Here is a 7,656-nt window from a genome sequence, read left to right on the forward strand (position 1 = left end):
CTTAGCTCATACCAACAAACCCCAGAGAAGGTGTCTTGTTTCTGAGGAGTTAGAGGGCAGGAATAGGGAAAGGAAGAAAGAGGAAGTAAGAGGTGTGAGAAATTCTCCTTGGTCATGATAGAAAGCTGTAGAATCAGCTTGGGCGCACGTTTCATTTACAGGAATTTCTTTTTGGGGGGTTATATATCCAGCTTTATTTTTTATTATAATCTTTGTATAAATGTATGGGGTGCACGTACAATCATGTTACATGCATAGATTGTGCAGTGGTGAAGTCGGGGCTTTAGAGGATCCATCACCTAAATAACACGCATAGTACTCAATGAGTAATTTCTCATCATCCACCTCCTTCCACCCCGCCCACTTCTGAGTCTCCATTGTCTACCATTCCACACTGTGCATCCACATGTACACGTTATTTAGCTCCCACATATCAGTGAGAACATGCAATATTTGTTTTTTTTTGTTTCTGGCTTGTTTCACTTAAGGTAATGACCTCCAGTCCCATCCATATTGCTGCAAAAGAAATGATTTTAGTTTCTTTTTTATGGCTTAATAGCATTCCATTGTGTATATGTACCATACTTTTTCTGCCCATTTGTTGATGAACACTGGGTTAAATAGTACTACAATAAACATAAAAGTGCAGGTATCTTTTTTATTTAATGATTTCTTTTTACAGAAATTTCTTGATAGTCAGCTGTCATAAGATTGAGAGATGGGGTGATGCTGTGGCCTGCAGTTCCATCTGTGAGCCTCTGCCTTGGCTGGCCTAAAAAGGAAGATGAGGATTTTCAGGCCAGGCATGGTGGCTCACAACTGTAATCGCAGCACTTTGGGAGGCCAAGGCAGGTGGATCACCTGAGGTCGAGAGTTCAAGACCAGCCTGGCCAACATGGTGAAACCTCATCTCTATTAAAAATACAAAAATTAGCCAGGTGTGGTGGTAGGCACCTGTAATCCCAGCTACTCGGGAGGTCAAGGCAGGAGAACCACTTGAACCCAGGAGGTGGAAGTTGCAGTGAGCTGAGATCATGCCACTGCACTCCAGCCTGGGAGACAGAGTGAGACTCTGTCAAAACAGAGGAAAAAGAAGAAGAGGAAGAAGAAGAAGAAGAAGAGGAGGAGGAGGAGGGGAGGAGGATGGGGGAGGAGGAAGAGGAAGGCAGATGAGGAGGAGGAGGGAGAAAGGAGGAGGGAGGAGGGAGGAAGGAGGAGGGAGGAAGGAGGAGGGGGGAGGGAGGAAGGACCCTGTGAATGTGCCATTTTGTTTGGTCCTGAAGTGTGTACTTTCCCCATCTTCTCCGTTTCCTGGGAAGACTGTCAGTGCCCCCAATGCCCTGTCCCTCCCTCACAGTCTTCCTGCCATTCTCCCACCCTGGCCAGCAGTGGGAGCATGCCCCAAGCAGCGGGGGAGGGGTCCTCCCACCATCATAGCCATTGCCAGCCTGAGATGACAGACGCCATTATGGAAGGGACAGAAGAGCTTCCATCTAACCGCTCCCACTGACCTCACCATCCGTGATGCAGATGTACTTGTCACGTCATAAACACTTGGCACCCATTGGCTCTTCCCCAAATGGCCGTCAGAATTGCAGTTTCAACCTCCAGGAGCTCTCCGATGGGCACAGGCTCCACCTACGGCTGGTTTGGAATGGCAAATCCATCACTCTCTCTTTGCCTGTAAAATGCCAAGGAGACTGATCTAAGCAGGTGAGTTCCCACCGATGGCCTGCTGTATACCTGAAGGAACACAGATGGCATTTGCAGGAAGATGACATCTCACCATCCCCATCTGAGCAAAGTCTGCCCATCAAACAACCAAAGGACAGCAAGTCTCCCACATAGTGTAAAATGACTTGCAGTGATTCTCTTCCCCAAGGCCAGCCCCAGCTCTCAGACCTCCAGTCCCAACAAGTCCTTTTTTTGCAGAGGAGGCTCACCCTGGAACATGGCTTTCCCAAGGGGAGATGGGAATGGATGTTGACTTCATCCCAGCAGCTTCTGACACCATGCCACTGTCTTTCAACTTTCTCCACCAACAGGGTCAGGCTGTTGACTGGCCTCAAGTGCAGTTAGCCTGACACGGCTAGCAGCCTCAAAACAAATTAAATGAGGCAGGGATGCCGTGCAGTGATGTTCCATTATGTCCCCTCTGCTTCCACACGTGATTCACACTATCACTTTTAGAAGGCGAAGCATCGTATTGAATCAACACCTAATCTGCGCACAGTGTCACGGAGGAGGGGCGAGGGGACAGCGGGAGCATTTTCCCTGATCCTTTTCTTTCCTGAAGACCTTGCTGGAGACAGGCTGGGTGAGGGCGAGGATGAATTGTGAGGAACCCTGACCCTGTTTCAGGTAAGCTTCTGATTTACTGTTCACTGTGCTTTCTAACGAATAATTTTTATATAATAATGCCACCAGTAAGCACCAAACCCTTCTTCTTGGGAATGCAATTAAGGGAAAAATTAGCAATAAATTGTTTTCAGTACTTATTTTTGGCTCCAAATTTATGGCTGCTGGAATTTATTGTTTCGGGGGCCTGAAAAATGGCGATTAATTTCATCCCATTTCCTGCCATTCACCCTCAAAACTGAAATGTAAATAAGGAACTGTTTTCGGCCTCGAGTGTTCCTGCCTGTTACAAACCTCAAACTACAGCTCTACAGACAGCTACCTCTGAAGGCTCCTGAAGCTTAGAAACAGAGAGGAAAACATCCCTTTATCTGCAAGTGTCTCCTCTACTTCTTCCACCGCTGCAATTGCTGGAAGCTCCACGAGTGCCCTCGGTGCACAGATGTGCTTCACAACAGAGTGACTGTAAATGAGAAAACACTAAGTTAGGCTCTGACGACCAATGCTGGATGTATCAGTTTGCCCTATAAATAAGCGCTGATCACCTCCATTTTATTGAACTCATTTTCCAGGCAAGCAAAGACCACAAGATTCTTCTGCACATTTTCTCTTTACACCCTCTAGTACCGCTGCTACTGTCAGCTCCGACAGATTTATAGCCCATTCATTCATGGGAACAAAAACCCTGCCACGGCTGGTCATGGGACACGCAATAGCAGTTAGTTCAAAAGATAACAGCTGCAATACCTCACCTCTCCATTCAGCACTACACAGCCAGCACTACTTCGGAGGTAATAAATGCTTCTTGTTGGTGTTCTTTGAGTCATAATCCTGGAATAACTGTGGTCGGCCTCACCCCGGGCCCCGCCCCTAGGGAAGCCGCTTTCTGCCACTCCCCAACACCCACCCCGCACCTCACTCCAGCCCCTTTCTGCCAGAAAACAGGGGGTGGGGGGGAGGCGGTTTGAAGGCAGCCCACTGCGTAACCAAAAAGTAGACCCCGTCTCCTTTTTCCAGTCCACCCAACACAAGCTGGGTTGCTGAACCTTTACAACTCAAGCAATTAGGCAACGCTGAGAAGCCGAGCTTCCTCGTGGTAAGTGGCAATGTGGGTATATGCATTCTCCTTGCAAACTGATCAGAAACAGAGGCTGGGGCATGAGCCCTGTCCCAACAAGAGGAGGCAGCTGGTCTGACTAGTCCACCACCATCTTCAGAGCTTGGACACACACAACCAGCATGTATTAAAAGAATCCATGATTTTTTTTTTTAAAGTAGTGAATGACCTGGGGAGGAATAGAGGATCTGTTCCACCCGCCTCACTCAGAGCAGGAACAGGTTTAATGCAAGAAGCAATACAGTGGTAAAGCGTTCTCCCTCATTTTGAAGTCAGCCTTTCCACCCACAGGCCTCAGTTTACTCATCTGTAAAATCGGGCTGTTAACTCTACTTATTCTACCAACAAATCAGGGATTTGTTGCTAGAATTAAACATGAAAAGTAAATACCTTTAAAAATTTAGCACAATGCTAACCAAGTACTATGTGTTATCAAATAAATTAATTAATTTAGTTGAAGAAATCAGGTATGCATACAAGAAACTTTAAGAAAGATCACTAGAAGACAAGGTCATTGACGATCAAACTTTAGGGAAATGCCTTCCATTTTTGAAACCCTCCAACAAGACACAGACACCTGCCCCCACCTCTACCTCCACCAACGCTCTGTGGCCTATATTTTGCAGAGACGTGTTATCGTCGCTGTTAGTCTGATATCCCGACAATCAAACTGCAAAGAGAAAAAGGCCAGTCACGCAGAAATCCAAGAGCCTTGCCTCTGGGATCTGCCCACCCTAGCTATGGGTCCAGGTGGGAGATGGGGCATGGAGATATGGCTGGCCCAGGTCAGGTAGTTGAAATGGAAGTTGAGGGCCTCCAGGCTGCAGAAGGCGCCAGAGAGAGAAGCCAAAGTCAAACTCCCCATGAAGACGCACAGTTTGGTGGGGAAAGAGAAGGCTGTGAAACACATAGAACATGACACTGGGCATCAGTTGCTATCAGTGCCTTCCTCCCTAATCAATCAGCTTTTATTGTGATGCCTCTAGCTCCGCTCATAAGGCCTCAGCTCATAAGGCCGGAAAGCCGCTTCGGCAGCAGTTTAAAACGTTTCCAGTTTAATAATCCCTGCTAATTGAAAGCAGCTCAGAAAAGGGGGTTGGAAGCAAACCAGCACCGTTTATGGCAACAGTGCTGTTCCTAGGGGAAAGAAAATAACCTTTGATGCTGCAGGGGGAACCTGCCTCCCTGTCCCCAAACAAACTAATTCCCACAACTGTCTTCTTTGGCACCAGAGCTGTTTCTTCTTATGTTTTAATTGTAGAATGTTATAGCAGCAGAATTGCTGTGAAACCTGTTTTTAATCTGTGGAAAGTTAACCACCCCCCTGCTGCAAAAACTGGATTTTTTTTTTTCTTCAACCAAGAATTACATTCATTTTTATAATTTTCTTTCCTTTCAAATTGCCTAATATGACAAATGCTGGACAAGCTTACAGTTCATCTGGTAAAGAGTGTCTTTATGAGTTGAGGCTTCAATGCTTTGATGGAGAAATTGCTTGATTTAAGTCAATCATGTCACTTTCACCCTTGCAATCATATTTATTTCAGACGTCTGCTGACCTAACCTGCAGAGCAAAACTAAAAACACGTTTACATTTTTGAGCTCAGATATTTGGTTCAAATGCTGTACAAATAGGTCATAATGAAAAGTAACTTTAGCACATGGCAAAGGTACCATTTAAGTACACTTATGACCGTTTGTACACAAACACAATTATTCCAGTATTGTAATTTAAATGGATAAAAGACAGATCTTAGCACAAAACCCTCCATCCTGGTTTCCTGGAACTCCCTGGCAGAGCTACAGTTGGGGACATGGACATAGAAGAAGGATGTCATGTGTCTGATATACCATGAATCAGCCAGGTTCGACCTTCATCCCTTGGATCCATGCAAACCTACCCTAGAAGGTGGATCCAGACACCTAGATCTTTTTTTTTTTGTATATTTTTTTTATTTTTGTGGAAACACAGCGGATGTATATGTTTATGGGGTATATGAGATATTTTTGGTACAGGCACATAATGCATGATAATCATATAATGGGAAACCCATCCCCTCAAGTATTTATCCTTTGTGTTACAAAAAATCCAGTTATATTCTTTTAGTTATTTTTAAGTGTACAATTAAATTATTATTGATAGGTCGGACAAATACAGCCTGGGTGACGTGATCTGGCTGTGTCCCCACCCAAATCTCATCTTGAATTACAGTTCCCATAATTCCTACATGTTATGGGAGGGACACACTGAGAGATAACTGAATCATGGGGGTGGTTTCCCTTATAGTGTTCTCGTGGTAGTGAATAAGTCTCACAAGATCTGACGTTTTTTTAAGGGGAAATCCCTTTCATTTGGCTTTCATTCTCTTCTCTCTTGTCTGCTGCCATGTAAGACGTGCCTTTTGCCTTCCACCATGATTGTGAGGCCTCCCCAGCCATGTGGAACTGTGAGTCCATTAAACCTCTTTTTCTTTATAAATTGCCCAGTCTCGGGTATGTCTTTATGAGCAGCATGAAAACAGACTAATACACTGGGCATCCACCTGTGCCACAAGAGGATGGCTTTGTATTGAGAGATATGATATGTAAGTAACAGAGGTGTAAATCTGAGTATTCCTCCTCCCCTCCCAGAAAGACTTGAAACATGGAACAGGAGGGCACTGAGCTTTCTAGGGTGATTGCCAGATGTGTTGATTAGTGAATTAAACAAGGCTACATTCACAGGAAGGTGATGTCCAGCACTGAGAGGTGCCCCCCCATCCAGGCTGGGGTAGTTCCTTTTGCAGGGAAACAAATCAGCTGGAGTATGCCTGGGAACCAGCAAACAGGACAGTGAGAAGTTTTCCAAGTGTCATAGCTGAACAACAGGGGAAGAAACTGGAGAAGAGAGAACTCTAGGAAATAGGCTTTCTGTCTACAAATCCCCCTGGTTAACCATTCCGGAACCAGCCCTTGCTGCCTGCTGGAGCTGAGATGAAAGCTTTGCACAGGAGCTCCCTCATGCCTCACTGCATTTTCAGTTGAAGATAAGCAGGACCATGGTCTTCAGGTGACCGATGAGAAACTGAGACTTTGGGAGGGTTAATGACTCACCCAGGATCATCTGCTATGACATGGTGGAACAAGAGTTCGTACCCAGTATCTTGTTTTGATTCTCCAATGTCACCTGGGGTCAGGAGTTCAAGACCAGCCTGGCCAACGTGGTGAAACCCCACCTCTACTAAAAATACAAAAATTAGCCGGATGTGATGGCTCACTCCTGTAATCCCAGCTGCTCAGGAGGCTGAGGCAGGAGAATCGCTTAAACTCAGGTGGTGAAGGTTGCAGTGAGCCGAGATCATGCTACTACATTCCAGCCTGGGTGACAGAGTGACTTGGTCTCAAAGAAATAAAAGAAAATTGCTCAGGAGACACAGCCAGTGGGAACAAAACCAGAATTGTTTTTAAAATTTAATAGAGCCAGGATCTTGCTATGCTGCCCGGGCTGGTCTCAAACTCCCATGCTCAAGCAAGCCACCTACCTCAGCCTCCCAAAGTGCTGGGATTATAGATATGAGCCACCATGCCAGCAAAAATCAGAATTTTTATATTAGGTAATTTGACTCCATAACTTGTGGTCCCAGCCACTGTGCTATGCTGCTGCTTCCGTGTGTATATTTATGAACCAGTTAGTCTTGAGGAATTAAGAACCCAGGTGTGCCATTCATTGTGTGTAGCAAGAAGCTTGATGCTGTTTTATCACTGAATCATCCCAACAATCCAATGAAGTTGAAATATTTGTCCCACATATCAGAGGGGAAATTGAAGCACAGAAACTTGACCAGACCCTACTGCTAATAAACTCAGACCCGGGATCTGCCTGAGTCCCTCTGTTCTCCCGAGGATGAGGATCTGCTATCTAAGGATATTCACCAAGGTAGGTCTTGGGCTTAGAAGGTGACCCAGCCCCATCTGGAGCCTCCTTCCCAGCCAAGTCTGGGCCTGCAGTCATTTGTCTCCATCAGGCACAGCCATTGTTCTCCAAACTTCCTGGATCCCTCTTCCTAAAACAAACACCTCCAGTTCCAAGGAAGCCCTCGCTTTGGAGAGAACAGGAAGGCACGGTTTCATCTTTGGCACTTCTCAGGCAATACTTTCTCACTGTCCAAGGGCAAAAATAAAGTGGATATAACCCAAAAAAG

General features: G+C 45.7%; 1 long non-coding RNA gene across 1 annotated transcript; it reads right to left on the reverse strand.

The window, feature by feature from the left end:
• Nucleotides 1-663: 663 nt before the first annotated feature.
• On the reverse strand, nt 664-3,215 carry LOC102120079 (uncharacterized). Its single transcript, XR_006694407.2, has 3 exons — nt 2,681-3,215; nt 1,512-1,681; nt 664-772 (listed from the first exon to the last, which is right to left on the reverse strand). It is a non-coding gene; the product is annotated as an uncharacterized lncRNA (long non-coding RNA).
• Between the last annotated feature and the right edge of the window lie 4,441 nt (nt 3,216-7,656).

The sequence above is a fragment of the Macaca fascicularis genome, chromosome 19, assembly GCF_037993035.2.
Source record: "Macaca fascicularis isolate 582-1 chromosome 19, T2T-MFA8v1.1".
Classification (NCBI taxonomy): Eukaryota; Metazoa; Chordata; class Mammalia; order Primates; family Cercopithecidae; genus Macaca; species Macaca fascicularis.